We start from the raw sequence: 14,972 nt of genomic DNA on the forward strand, positions 1-14,972 counted from the left end.
TTGGGGATGGACTAAGCCGCATGTTTTCTCATGATGTGGAGACCACCGGACAAGGAAGATAGTCCTTCTCTTCCCTCGCCCATGCCTTCCGGTATTAATGCCATTCTAACAGATGCCCCAATGTTGTTTAGGGATATTGAAAAATATCAACGTGAAGATCCTGTGCTGGTCCCTATTATTGGAACCCTTTCTTCTGGGGAACATGTCGTCCCTTATGTGCTGAGGAACGGGGTTTTGTGTTGCCCATCCAAGGCATGATCAAAAAATGAAAGCGGTGGTTCCAGCTGTTCTTGTGCCTATGATCTTCAAGTATTATCATGAGTCCCCATTAGATGGGCATTTAGGTATCTTCAAAACTCGGGAAATGATCCGAGAGATGTTCATTTGGAAAGGTATGGAAGGTGAAATTCGTGAATTAGTAAAAGCTTGTAAATCTTGTTTGCTTAGTAAACCCACCTTGTCCACTAAGCTAGGTCTATTATCATCTCACCATGCGTCGCGCCCCATAGAACTACTCTATATTGAAACAGGAATGCCCGTACTTCAGTTTTGTGGAGAGCATGGATAACGCCAAGGCGTGTACGGTTCATGCTTTAGAGAGTACGGGGGAAGGGTAGTGAAACGAGTTCATATTTAAAGTGGAACTTGCAGTTTATATTAAAAATGCTTAGAAATTATATCACCTTTTACAGACGAATAGTTTGAATGTCCTCGAAGATGTGGAGAAGGCGTTGTCCCACGTAGTCGGTGTCGGCGTCGTCCCACGTCGTCGAAGTCGTCCCACGTTGTCGGCGCCGTTCCACGGTGGTTGTTAGGCCTTGATGTTCAAGGAGACTCGAACCTGGGGCGGTCATCTGATGATAGTGCAGCGTGGAATAGTTGTTGAGTTTTGTATTCCACTAAGTCCCATGAAAGGAGCAGAGAAATGTAAACCTTTCGCGCAGAATGTCAATAGAATCTGATACGACACTGAACTGCACTGCAAATTACGGCGAGACACTGTTTACTGGTCGAAGAAGTTCCACCGGGAATGGTGTTGGACGCACATTACTTTTGGAAAAGAGATGAACTCAAAATCACAGGTTCTGTGAAAATGATTAATATTGTTCGTGCAATAGTCTCTGTCGAACTCTGTCGAACTCTGTCGAACTCTGTCGAAAATAGGGCAGTGGGTAAGCTACTACGACCAGCATAGTGAAAGAATTATTGTCGTCAAGATAGACACCAAACCAATGCCCACCACAATAGTGCAGGTCTATATGCCTACTAGCTCAGCGGATGATGAGGAAATCAAAAGAACATATGAAGAGATAGAAGATTTAATACAATATGCAAATGGTGACGAGAATCTAATTGTGATGGGAGACTGGAATGCAGTGGTAGGCCAAGGAAGAGAAGGTAATACAGTAGGAAAATTCGGATTGGGATAAAAGGAACGAAAGAGGAAGTCGGTTGGTTAAATTCTGCACTGATCACAATTTAGTCCTTGCCAATACTTGGTTCAAACACTACAAACGACGGCTTTATACGTGGACGAGACCTGGAGACACTGGAAGGTATCAAATAGACTTCATTACGATTAGGCAGAGTTTCAGAAACCAGGTGTTGGATTGCAAAACTTTCCCAGGAGCAGACGTGGACTCTGACCACAACTTGTTGGTCATGAAATGCCATCTGAAGCTGAAGAAATTGAAGAAAGAAAGGAATGCAAGGAGATGGGATCTAGACAAGTTGAAAGAAAAGAGCGTGGGGGATTGTTTCAAGGAACATGTTGCAAAAGGACTAAATGAAAAGGCTGAAGGAAACACAATAGAGGAAGAGTGGATAGTCATGAAAAATGAAGTCAGCAGGGCCGCTGAAGAAATGTTAGGAAGGAAGAAAAGATCAACTAAGAATCAGTGGGTAACTCAGGAGATACTAACCTGATTGATGAACGATGAAAATACAAGAATGCTAGAAATGAAGAGGGCAGAAAAGAACACAGGCGATTAAAGAATGAAGTGGATAGAAAGTACAAGGTAGCTAAGGAAGACTGACTGAAGGAGAAGTGCAAGGATGTCGAATGTTGTATGGCCCTAGGAAAGGTAGATGCTGCATACAGGAAAATCAAAGAAACCTTTGGAGAAAGGAAATCTAGGTGTATGAATATTAAGAGCTCAGATGGAAAGCCCCTTCTAGGGAAAGAAGACAAAGCAGAAACATGATATTTGTTTGGAAGGGTAATAGGGAGGTACATTCAGGGAAACGAGATGGTCTAGAGAGCGGCGATAAGGGAACAGGAAACTGGAAATCAAGTAGGGATGACATAAAATTGTTAGTGTTGAACTGTAGAAGTATTGTAAAGAAAGGAATAGAATTAAGTAATTTAATAGATATATATTTACCAGATATTGTAATAGGAGTTGAATCATGGCTGAGAAATGATATAATGGATGCAGAAATTTTCTCACGGCACTGGAGTGTGTCTCGTAGAGATAGGATAGGAAGGGTGGGAGGTGGAGAGTTCATTCTGGTGAAAGAAGAATTTGTAAGCTACGAAAAGGTTACAGATGAGACACATGAAATTCTAGGTGTAAGGCTCATTCCTAAAGATAATAGGGAACTTGATATATTTGGAGTGTACAGATCGGGAAAGGGTATTACTGACGTGGGTTCGGAATTATTTGATAGGTTAGTCAGCTATCTGGGAAACGACATGGAAAGAAATATGATTGTAGCGGGAGATCTGAATTTGCAAGATGTCAATTGGGAAGGAAATGCGAACGACAGGAAGCATGACCAACAAATGGCAAATAAGTTAATATGGGAAGGACAGCTGATTCAGAAGGTGATGGAACCAACCAGAGGGAAAAATATCCTGGATGTCGTGCTGATAAAACCAGATGAGCTCTATAGGGACACTGAAGTAATAGATGGTATTAGTGATCATGAAGCTGTTTTTGTGGTAGTTAAAAATAAATGTGATCGAAAGGAAGGTCTTAAAAGTAGGACTTTTAGGCAGTACCATATGGCTGATAAAGCAGGCATGAGGCAGTTTCTAAAAAGTAACTATGATCGGTGGAAAACGGTAAATAAAAATGTAAACAGACTCTGGGATGGGTTTAAAGAAATTGTTGAGGAATGCGAAAAGAGGTTTGTACATTTAAGGGTGGTAAGGAATGGTAAAGACCCACCTTATTATAATAGAGAAATAAAGAGACTAAGAAGGAGGTGCAGACTGGAAAGAAATAGATTTAGAAATGGCTGTGGAAGTAAAGAGAAACTGAAGGAACTTACTAGAAAATTAAATCTAGCAAAGAAGGCAGCTAAGGATAAGATGATGGCAAGCAAAATTGGCAGTCATACAAATTTTAGTGAAAAATGGAAGGGTATGTTTAGGTATTTTAAGGCAGAAACAGGTTCCAAGAAAGACATTCCTGGAATAATTAATTTACAAGGGGAGTGTGTATGTGAGGATCTTCAAATGGCAAAAGTATTCAGTCAGCAGTATGTAAAGATTGTTGGTTACAAGGATAATGTCGAGATAGAGGAGACTAAGGCCAAAGAAGTAATAAAATCTACATATGATAACAATGACATTTACAATAAGATACAAAAGTTGAAAGCTGGAAAAGCGGCTGGAATTGATCAGATTTCTGGGGATATACTAAAGACAATGGGTTGGGATATAGTACCATATCTGAAGTACTTATTTGATTATTGTTTGGTCGGAGGAGCTATACCAGAAGAATGGTGAGTTGCTATTGTAGCCCCTGTGTATAAAGGAAAGGGTGATAGACATAAAGCTGAAAATTACAGGCCAGTAAGTTTGACATGCGTTGTATCTAAGCTTTGGGAAGGCATTCTTTCTGATTATATTAGACATGTTTGTAAAATTAATAACTGGTTCGATAGTAGGCAGTTCGGTTTAGGAAAGGTTATTCCACTGAAGCTCAACTTGTCGGATTCCAGCAAGATATAGCAGCTATCTTGGATTCAGGAGGTCAAATGGACTGTATCGCGATTGACATGTCTAAAGCATTTGATAGGGTGGATCATGGGAGACTACTGGCAAAAATGAGTGCAATTGGACTAGACAAAAGAGTGACTGAATGGGTTGGTATATTTCTAGAAAATTGATCTCAGAGAAGCTTTGTCTGACCCTGTAATAATTAAGAGGGGAATTCCTCAAGGCAGTATTATCGGACCTTTATGTTTTCTTATATATATAAATGATATGAGTAAAGGAGTGGAATCGGAGGTAAGGCTTTTTGCGGATGATGTTATTCTCTATAGAGTGATAAATAAGTTACAAGATTGTGAGCAACTGCAACGTGACCTCGAAAATGTTGTGAGATGGACAGCAAGCAATGGTATGTTGATAAACGGGGTTAAAAGTCAGGTTGTGAGATTCACAAATAGGAAAAGTCCTCTCAATTTTAATTACTGCGTTGATGGGGTGAAAGTTCCAGCTGGGGATCATTGTAAGTATCTAGGTGTTAATATAAGGAAAGATCTTCATTGGGGTAATCATATAAATGGGATTGTAAATAAAGGGTACAGATCTCTGCACATGGTTATGGGGATGTTTAGGGGTTGTAGTAAGGTTGTAAAGGAGAGGGCATATAAGTCTCTGGTAAGACCCCAACGAGAGTATGGTTCCAGTGTATGGAACACTCACCAGGATTACCTAATTCAAGAACTGGAAAAAATGCAAAGAAAGGCAGCTCGATTTTTTCTGGGTGATTTCCGACAAAAGAGTAGCGTTACAAAAATGTTGCAAAGTTTGGGTTGGGAAGAATTGAGAGAAAGAAGAAGAGCTGCTCGACTAAGTGGTATGTTCCTAGCTGTCAGCGGAGAGATGGCGTGGAATGACATTAGTAGACAAATAAGTTCGAGTGGCGTTTATAAAAGTAGGAAAGATCACAATATGAAGATAAAGTTGGAATTCAAGGGGTCAAACTGGGGCAAATATTCATTTATAGGAAGGGGAGTTAGGGATTGGAATAACTTACCAAGGGAGACGTTCAATAAATTTCCAATGTCTTTGAAATCATTCCGGAAAAGGTTAGGAAAGCAACAGATAGGGAATCTGCCACCTGGGCGACTGCCTAAATGCAGATCAGTATTGATTGATTGATTGATTGATTGATTGATTGATTGATTGATTGATTGATTGATTGATTGATTGATTGATTGATTGATTGATTGATTGATTGATTGATGGCAGGAACATATCCAGCAGTTTTGTCAAGGTGAAGATATAGAGAATTTGGTTCTGGAACAAGAAGAGTCTGTTGATGCTGATGAAATGTGAGACCCAATTTTAAAGTCAGAGTTTGACAGAGCTGTGAGTGACCTAAATAGGAACAAGCCACCTGGAATTGACGACATTCACTCTGAATTACCGACTGCCTTAGGAGAAACCAGCATGGCAAGGTTATTCCATTTAGTGTGTAAGATGTATGAGACAGGAGAAGTCCCATCCGATTTTCGGCAGAATGTTGTTATACCTATTTCCAAGAAAGCGGGTGCTGAAAGCTGTGAAAACTATCGCACCATTAGTTTAGTATCTCATGCCTGCAAAATTTTATCACGTATTGTTTACAGAAGAATGGAAAAGCAAGTGGAAGCTGAGTTGGGAGAAGATCAAAATTTGGCTTTTGAAGAAATATAGGAACACGTGAAGCAATCCTCACTTTACGTCTGATCTTAGAGGATCGAATCTAGAAGGACAAGCCCACATACATGGCATTCGTAGATATAGAAAAGGCATTCGATAATGTTGATTGGACCAAGCTATTTAAGATTCTGAAGGTGATTGGGATCAGATGCCGAGAGCGAAGAATTATCTACAATCTCTATAAAAATCAGTCTGCAGTGATAAGAATCGAGGGCTTTGAATAGGAAGAAGCAATCCAGAAAGGAGTGAGGCAAGGCTGCAGTTTGTCCCCCCTCCTTTTCAATGTTTACATATAACAGGCAGTAAAGGAAATCAAAGAGGAATTTGGAAAGGGAATCACAGTACAAGGAGAGGAAATCGAAACCTTGAGATTTGCCGATTATATTGTTATTTTATCTGAGACTGCAGAAGATCTCGAGAAGCTGCTGAATGGTATGGACGAAGTCTTAGGTAAGGAGTACAAGATGAAAATAAATAAGTCCAAAACAAATGTAATGGAGTGCAGTCGAACGAAGGCAGGTGATGCAGGAAATATTAAATTAGGAAATGAAGTCTTAAAGGAAGTAGATGAATATTGTTACTTGGGTAGTAAAATAATTAATGATGGCAGACGTAAGGAGGACATAAAATGCAGATTAGCTCAAGCAAGGAAGAGCTTTCTTAAGAAATTAAATTTGCTTACTTCAAACATTGATATATGAATTAGAAAGATGTTTTTGAAGACTTTCGTGTGGAGCGTGGCATTGCATGGAATTGAAACATGGACGATAACTAGCTCAGAACGAAAGAGAATAGAAGCTTTTGAAATGTGGTGTTACGGAAGAATGCTGAAGGTGAGATCGATAGATCGAATCACAAATGAAGAGATACTGAATCGAATTGGTGAGAGGAGATCGATTTGGCTAAATTTGACGAGAAGAAGAGATAGAATGATAGGACACATCTTAAGACACCCAGGACTTGTTCAGTTGGTTTTTGAAGGAAGTGTAGGTGGTAAGAACGGTAGGGGTAGACCAAGGTATGAATATGACAAGCAGATTAGAGCAGATGTAGGATGCGGTAGTTACGTAGAAATGAAAAAGTTAGCACAGGGAAGGGTGGCATGGGTGCTGCATCAAACCAGCCTCTGGACTGAAGACTCAAACAACACATTCATGTTTTAGAAAATTTGAAGGGGTTTAATCAATTTTTACGAAATTTGTACCAGAAATGCCACGAAAAGCGTCTGATGCATGTTTCTTTGAAATTACTGATGATAACAATCAGCTAAATGCAAATTTTGCGGCCGCATTTACGCGACGGTTGGTGTGTATCAAATTTGTAGGATCATATCAAGAGGCATCGCAAAATTGAAATGAGCAGATCGGCTTCTGTAGCAGAAAACAACATTACTGTATTAAGCAAAACAGTTATGTTGTGAGAAAAGGGCACGGAATACACGGGTGAAATACCTTTACGTTGTCATACCAATAACGTGTTTAAACTTGCCACTACAGTACATTCATTCGGTACAAACAAATACAATAGGTACAACCTTTCTTCTTCTTAATCTAGATTGGGCTTCTTCTTTTACTTTTGTGCCTATTAAGGTAGCAACCAGAAAATAAACATGCAATTGAGTCCTTATGTTCACCACGAATTGAAACTATACAGTCAGCTATACAAGTTACACAGGAAATGCTAACATTTGGAGCACTTGCTCGTTGATTAACTTCTTCTTCTTCTTTCTTCCTACCGGGATGCCAACCCAGGAATTGTATTGTTACGTAGAGTGGGGAGTATCTGAAATAGTCTTAAAGGAGAACACAAAAAAAAAAAAACAGAGACACGTCAGAGTGACCCGTCTCGACATCTTTTCTACTTTCACACACAGGAACGGGCCTACATAGAAAGGTTATGAACGGTTAATGAGGAAGGGATACAAAGTGTAAGGTAGAGAAACAAAAACATAAACACACACACTCAAAAACACAAAGTTAGCAATCTACCGGGTATTTTTGTGGGATTCGTAAAAAAGCATGAATGTAAGTAATTCTATTACACGTTACCAGTGCCGCAATATAATACGAAAACGTAATTATATATCGAGCCGGAGAAATGCGCCGAAACGGTAATACTGATTTAATCTGCACGATGTTTACCTCCTAGTCATGTTGGTACTACGGACTACACATGGATCTTGTTTTGATGAAGAAAGCGATTAATGACATTAACTATTTGCGGAGAAGGCTTATATAATAGACAGGATAAACTTGTAGGAAACGGAATGTTTAATTGTGTTAATTTGTGCAGAAATTTTTGCCGAGATGTATGAAAACTTGTGCAGTTGAAAAGAATATGATTAGCGTTGCTCGCTATATTACCACAATAACATCTAGCAGGTAGTGATGGGTCGAACTAGCTCTTTTGAGGGAGCTATCTCATTCGCTCCCGCTCCTAACTGAGAGTCGTTCAAAAGAGTCGACTCTTGGGAGCGGGAATGTAGGAGCGAGCCGAGGAAGTCAGAGGCCGCTCTCCGCTCCAGGTTCGTTCGTTCATTCGTTCATCCGGTTTAGGGCAGACGGCCGTTTATGACTTCCGGTCGCTCTGTATGACTTCCGGGAACGAACGATATAGCGCAAATAGTTTATATTTCCCACAACAGATGGCTAATCTATTAATTAATTAATACTCTATTAACGGTAATGTCCAGTTTAGAAGGCTACTCTCAAATACAATCTCTACTGTATTTGCTATTTATGAAATAAAAATATTTAACATATATGCAGTATTAATGGATTACATCTAATATTACTTTTCTTATGTTCCTCTCTTCTTAAAATGATGCTTTTCAAGACTGAATGCACCGTGACGAGACGTATGTTCATGATATTGGCAACACTTACACGTTAATAAATAATTGTTTATAAATGTAATGGGATGTTACTATAGTATCTACTAAGCCATGAGTTATTGATTCATAAAAGCCCAAAATAGTGTGATTTTACATTTTCTAGATTAATCATGACTCCCGTCTTTATTTGAAGGGGCGAGTTGGCGCAAGATAGTTCACCTTTCCCACAACAGATGGCAAAACTATGCCCAGTTTGGCACGCTACTCTTGGAATAAAACAAATGTACACTGCTGGCAACATTCGCAATTAATCCAATGATGAAGTTTTATACACAGTAACGCAGAAACGTATCACAAATATACAGTATTGATTGATGACATCTAATATTACTTTGCCTAAGTTCCATTCACCTTAAAATGGTGTCTTTCAAGATTGAATGCACCGTACGGGACGTATGTTCGAGATATTGGCAAAACTTCCGTTCGACCCCGGCAGTCTAGATAAGCATAAGAAGAATCTCTATTCCTGTTCACGTAGTTTACATTTCACTCAAAAGATGTCATCAAAATATCCTCCTTCGTCTGGAGCTACAGAAAGTTTCTCACTAGACTCTCCGCGTTTAAACAACAGATTCTTTCATGCATTAATGCAGCGTAGGAAACATAACTGATTAAACGCGATCTTTAACGAAAATAATGGAAACTACTATCAGCACAAATGTACATATAACCAAGTATACTACAGTACGCATCGCATTTTGCCTTTTTTTTTCGCGTACAATATGGTCACACTCTCTTCTATTTTTTTCAAGAACGATTGAACCGTATGAGAAGTATATGTTCGATATATTGGCATTCCTTACACTACATACTTCTTCTTCTTCTCCTTCGACCACTTTTCCTACACTTGTGGGTTCGCGAGTGCGAACTGTTCCGGAAATGTGGATTTGGCCCTGTTTTATAATAAATAATGTCATTGGCTTTACGTCCCACCAACTACATTTACGGTTTTCGGAGACGTCGAGGTGCCGGAATTTAGCCCCGGGGCGGTTCTTTTACGTGACAGTAAATCTACCGATACGAGGCTGACGTATTTGAGCACCTTCAAATACCACGGGACTGAGCCAGAATCGAACCTGCCAAGTTGGTGTCAGTAGGCCAGCACCTCGACCGTTTGAGTCACTCAGCCCGACTGGCCCTGTTTTACGGCCGGATGTCCTTCCTGACGCTAACCTTATGCGGAGGGATGCAATTAATATTGCGTGTTTCTATGGTGGTTGGTATTGTGGTATGTTGTCTGAATATGAAGAGGAAAATGTTGGGACAAACACAAACACCCAGTTACAGAGCCAGAAGAATTAAATTCCCGACTTGGCCGAGAATCGAATCCGGGACCCTCTGCAGCGAAGTCCTCAATGCTGACTATCCAGCTAAGGAGTCGGACTCCTTACACGTTAGTAAATAATTATTTGAAAATGTACTGCGGTATACCTACACTTTGGTATGAGTTATTTAGTCTATATTTTAAAGCCAAAACTAGTGTTATTTTCTATTTGCCTTAATTCGATTTAAAACTACGGTATATTATTTTATCCACTGTACCGTAAAACCGAAATATTTTGGCAATATGTTAATTCATAACTACGACCGCATTAAAGAAACAGGTGAGGATTTGTCAGAGTATTTCTTAATCATTTCAGACAATAAAACTACGCCGTTTCTACTTGCCGAGTATTATCTTCAGTATTCTGGATAGTTACTATTCGTGCTTAGTTGAGGTTAGTTAACCCGAACTTCGTGTCGTTTATTTGCTCCTAACCTACTGGATCTATACTAGGCCCTACATCCTTCATAGATTATGAGTGCATACAGGAAGTGAACAGGTAAGTATTGCTCAATAACATGTTGTTTATTTCATTTCATTGTTTCGTTAGGTTGCAAGTTGCCAGAACTATGGCACAAAAACGTACCTAGCACACAGACCTCAACCACTGCACTCAGAGCACTGACTTTGACTGAATGCGGGAAGAGGCTAGACTGTACCTGTAGACTGGGCAGCCTATAAAAAAGAAAGCGGCTTCTGTATGTCACGTGATTATCCGAAGCATGGTATTGGCTAGAAATGAACGAGAGTCGATGTGACGAGCTAGCCCTTTCTTGGAGTCGCAATTGATAAAATAGTCGGCTCGTGCTAGCTCTCAGGGAGCAAGGAGGGAGCTAGCTCATACAAGAGTCGACTCGTAATTGAACGACTAGCACTCAAGGAGCAAGGAGGGAGCTAGCTCTTACACGAGTCGACTCTCAATGAGGGAGCTAGCTCTGAGCTAGCTCTCTCCAATGAGTCGTTCAAAGGAGTCAGTTCGTTCATGAACGACCCATCACTACTAGCAGGTGTTTGAAGATGAAACCTGTGTTTATATCGGGGTGTGAGGGCGTGATTGAAACGTAATCTTATGATATTTATAATATGTCGTCTAGTATAGTGTCCGGTATAATACCAGGGTTTTTTCCCTGCCTGCGGTTGAAGCTGATGATAATATTGACCCTTATATGTGGATGTTTCCTGCCAAAGCTCATTCCAGGTATGGGTGCTATCAAGCCTTATTGAGGTTAGTAAATCCATATATGGCAGGGCAATGTTTCTTATATTATCTGTCTCATTTGCCGCGTCCTTAGCCAGTTGATCTACAATGGTATTACCAGTAATGCCAGAGTGTCCTGGTATCCATACTAACGTGATGTGTTGTCCTGCGTTTTGTAAGTCATAAAGGAGTTTTTTTAACGTTGTACACGTACCAGTTGGTAGAGGGTTTTAAAGACGATATGGCCTGAAGCGAGCTCAGGGAGTCGGTAAAAATGTGACCCTTATTGTGTCGTGATTGTTTGAAAAATAAAATAGCCTGTCTTATAGCAAATATTTCTGCAGTGAAAATGGATAGTGTATTAGGTAGTGGCATCTTTTGATGGGTTTTCATTTGGGGCATGTATATTGCTGCTCCGACTCCCGTCGCAGTTTTTGAACCATCCATGTAAATTTCCAAACTGGGTGACGGGTTAGCAACCCGAAATCGCTTTATAGGTGCCGGCTTAAGTGGAAAATGGTTGTTGGGTGTATGACTGTAGTTTTTCAAAGGAAATATGATTGAGGGAGAATAAAAGTATATATGCAAACTAAAAGCAAAATGTGGCTGGGACATACACTGTAGAATATCACCTTCATACTGCAACAATTGGTAGAATGCTTGAATCAAAGCCGGCTTAGGGAAGTTACTCTGGTTAGTGCGCTGGAGAATTTCATACAAAAGTTGTAGTTTGGGTAGAATGACAGTGCTAATCATGGCCATCTTCTTAAGGATATATTTTTTAGCTAAAAATAATCTGCGTATATGTAGTGGTTGTTCTCCTGCTTCTACTAAAAAAGCGTTAGTGGGTGTTGCTTTGAGGGCTCCTAAACACAGCCTTAGGGCTCGAAATTGAATACGCTCTATTTGTTGAAGTTGTGTTTTCTTAGCTATGTCAAAAAGATGAGCACCGTAGTTTAATCTTGAGCGAATGGTAGCTTTATAAAATGCAATGGCAATAACGGGGTCCGCGCCCCATTGCCTTCTAACGACAGCTTGCAGAATATGTAGACAATGTTGTGCTTGCTGGGTTAAAGCTTGAAAATGGTATTTCCATGATAATTTATTATCCAAAATTAGTCCCAAATAGCGATGTAAGGTGGTTATCGGAATGTTGATATTATCCAAAATAATAGGGGAGGAGTCATATTGCCGGTGATGTGTAAAAACCATCGTGGCACATTTGGAAGGAGAGAGCTGCAATCCATGATCCGTTAACCATATATGAACTTCCCGTAGAGTATTTGTTAATATACTCCTACATGTGTCCAAATGGGCATGACTAGCGTAAAACAAAATATCGTCAGCATATGAGATAATACGTGCTGTTCGTAGAACTAATCGTTCTAGGTCATGTAAGTATAATGCAAAAAGGATCCCACTCATAATATCCCCTTGAGGCAAACCTTTAGAGGAGTACCGGATTGGCATTGGGGGGCAGGGAGTTTTGATAAATAATCTTCGACCCATCAACAACTTACTCAAAATGATGAGGAAATTGTAGGGTAGCAGTAAATCTTGAAGCTTACGTAGGAGAAGATCAATTATGACATTATCATACGCTCCCTGTATATCGAGAAAGGTTGCCATGACAGTATGTTTTCGAGCTCTTGCTAGTAGTATGTCTGTTATTAGCACATTATGTGCATCCTGTGTGCTTCTCCCTGGAATGAAGGCATATTGACTACGAGGGAGAAGGTTGTGGAAATTGAGACACCATAACAGGCGATAGAGTAAAATCTTTAGGAATACTTTTCGCAAAACAGAACCTAAAACAATTCCCCTATAATCAGCTGGAGTCGGTGGATATCTGTTTGTTTTTGGTATCGGGACGAGAAAAAAATCATTCCATTCAGGGGGGATCAATGTAGTAACCAGAATAAAGTTAAAATGATCAATCAAAGTCTGCTTGGCTGGGACAGGCAAAGCATTTATCATAGAGTAGGTTATACAATCAGGGCCCGGAGAGGTTGATTTGTTATTAATAATACTGAAATCCAACTCTCGAAGGGATATGGGGTGCAATAAAGTATTGAATTGGCTACTCGATGGTTGTAATATGAGAGGAGATATAGGTAATGCTGTGTCGGGCGTGAGTTGCTGATAGAACTCTTGAAGTGTATGTGGCTCAATTATGTTAGTTCCTTGAGAATGATTTCTATGGGTCAGAGAACGTAAGGCCTTCCAGATGACTTTGGCTTTTGTCGTCATCGTAAGGGTAGAGATGAATGCTTTCCAGGCTTCTCGCCTCTTATTGTTAAAGACTCGCCTCATTACTGCAAGATGTTTCTTTAGGACAAAATAATTTTGGGGAGTAGATTCATGTCTATAGGTTTTGAATAGCTGCCTTCTCATTTGGACTAAATTATGGCATTGTTGATCCCACCAATGAATTTTTGTGGAGGCTTTTACAAACTTTGGAATAGTCATCACCAATGGGTGGTGAAGGTCCAAATATTGCTTGATTAGAGTTAATAAGCAGTCATAAGTGAGGACGTTCTCTCTGTTTTCAATTATGCGAGTCCAAATATAATTTCGAAAATTATCTGGATCAAAGTTAGTGAGTGATCGATGGTAATAATGATATGTTTGGCATGCACTAGTCGGATGCGAGTTGCTGACACCAATTGAGATAAGGATAGGGAAATGATCACTGAGATGCGTGTCCTTGATGGTGGTCCATGATATGTTATGTGCGAGAGGGATTGTGCACAAAGATAAATCAACTGCACTTGGGGCAGATCCCGGGGCAGTTAACCTGGTAGGTGAGTCATCATTCAGAATTATGAGTTGTTGTTCAACTACTGTATGATATAGATTGTTGCCTTTTGATGAGTTGTCTACACAACCCCAGTAAGTATGATGCGCATTGAAGTCACCAGCAATAATAAGCTTTGGATAGGGTGTAAATTGATGAAGTATGGAGGCCCATTGAACTCGTGTAAGATAAATGTCCGGTGGACAGTAAATATTAACAACACATAGATTGAGCAGCTGGATCGCAAGTACATATAGATTGGGGATATAGGTCTGAAACGAATTCACTCTGTAAGACAAGTTGGCTGCTATTCAAGTAGCTATACCATCACATCCATATCCATCTATCCTTTCAATTTTATAGCCCTGCAGATGAAAGTTTGAGGATGGTTGAAATCAAGTCTCTTGTAATAAAATAATATGCGGCACATATTCCTGTATAAGTAGTCGTAGTTCATTTTGTTTTGGCAGGATACTTCTGCTATTCCATTGTAGTATTCTGAGCATTTAACTGGAAAAAATTAGTTACAGTGTCCCGCAGCTTATTTACCACAGGGAAGGTCTGAACATTTGGCCCTAGGAGTTGTAGGAGCTGCAATATAGTGTTAATAATTTCTGTTTGCAACTGATTTTGTTGTGTCACAGACGTAGATGCTGTGCCTACTTTAGGCGGTGGGACTGGCAGAGATGAGGTAGAGGCCCCTTGAGTAACAAAAGCATTCTCGGTCTGGGTCGCTGGTGTAGGTGTACTCGAATGGATATCTGGCTGATGATGCCCAATAAGAATACGATGATAACCAGCTTTATCATAGCCGGGCCTCGGAACAGGTCGAGGCTCCCTAGCAACTATTGAGGTAAATTTTCTTTTCCTGGGTGTATCAACAGTTGATTGGGATGCTGGTACCTTAAGCGGGGGGAAGTGTTGTGGGTGTAAGGTGGGGGCATATGTTGCAGGTTATAATTGCTCAGCTGCCTCTTTGAAGGTGATGTTATCCGTACACATTATTTTCTTGATATGTACCTGATATTCATGCATCGTACAGTCTTTCGACCCCACTTGATGATTCCCTTGACAATGGAGACATATTAAACAATCCTG

This window comes from Anabrus simplex, chromosome 7 (genome assembly GCF_040414725.1).
Source record: "Anabrus simplex isolate iqAnaSimp1 chromosome 7, ASM4041472v1, whole genome shotgun sequence".
NCBI lineage: Eukaryota > Metazoa > Arthropoda > Insecta > Orthoptera > Tettigoniidae > Anabrus > Anabrus simplex.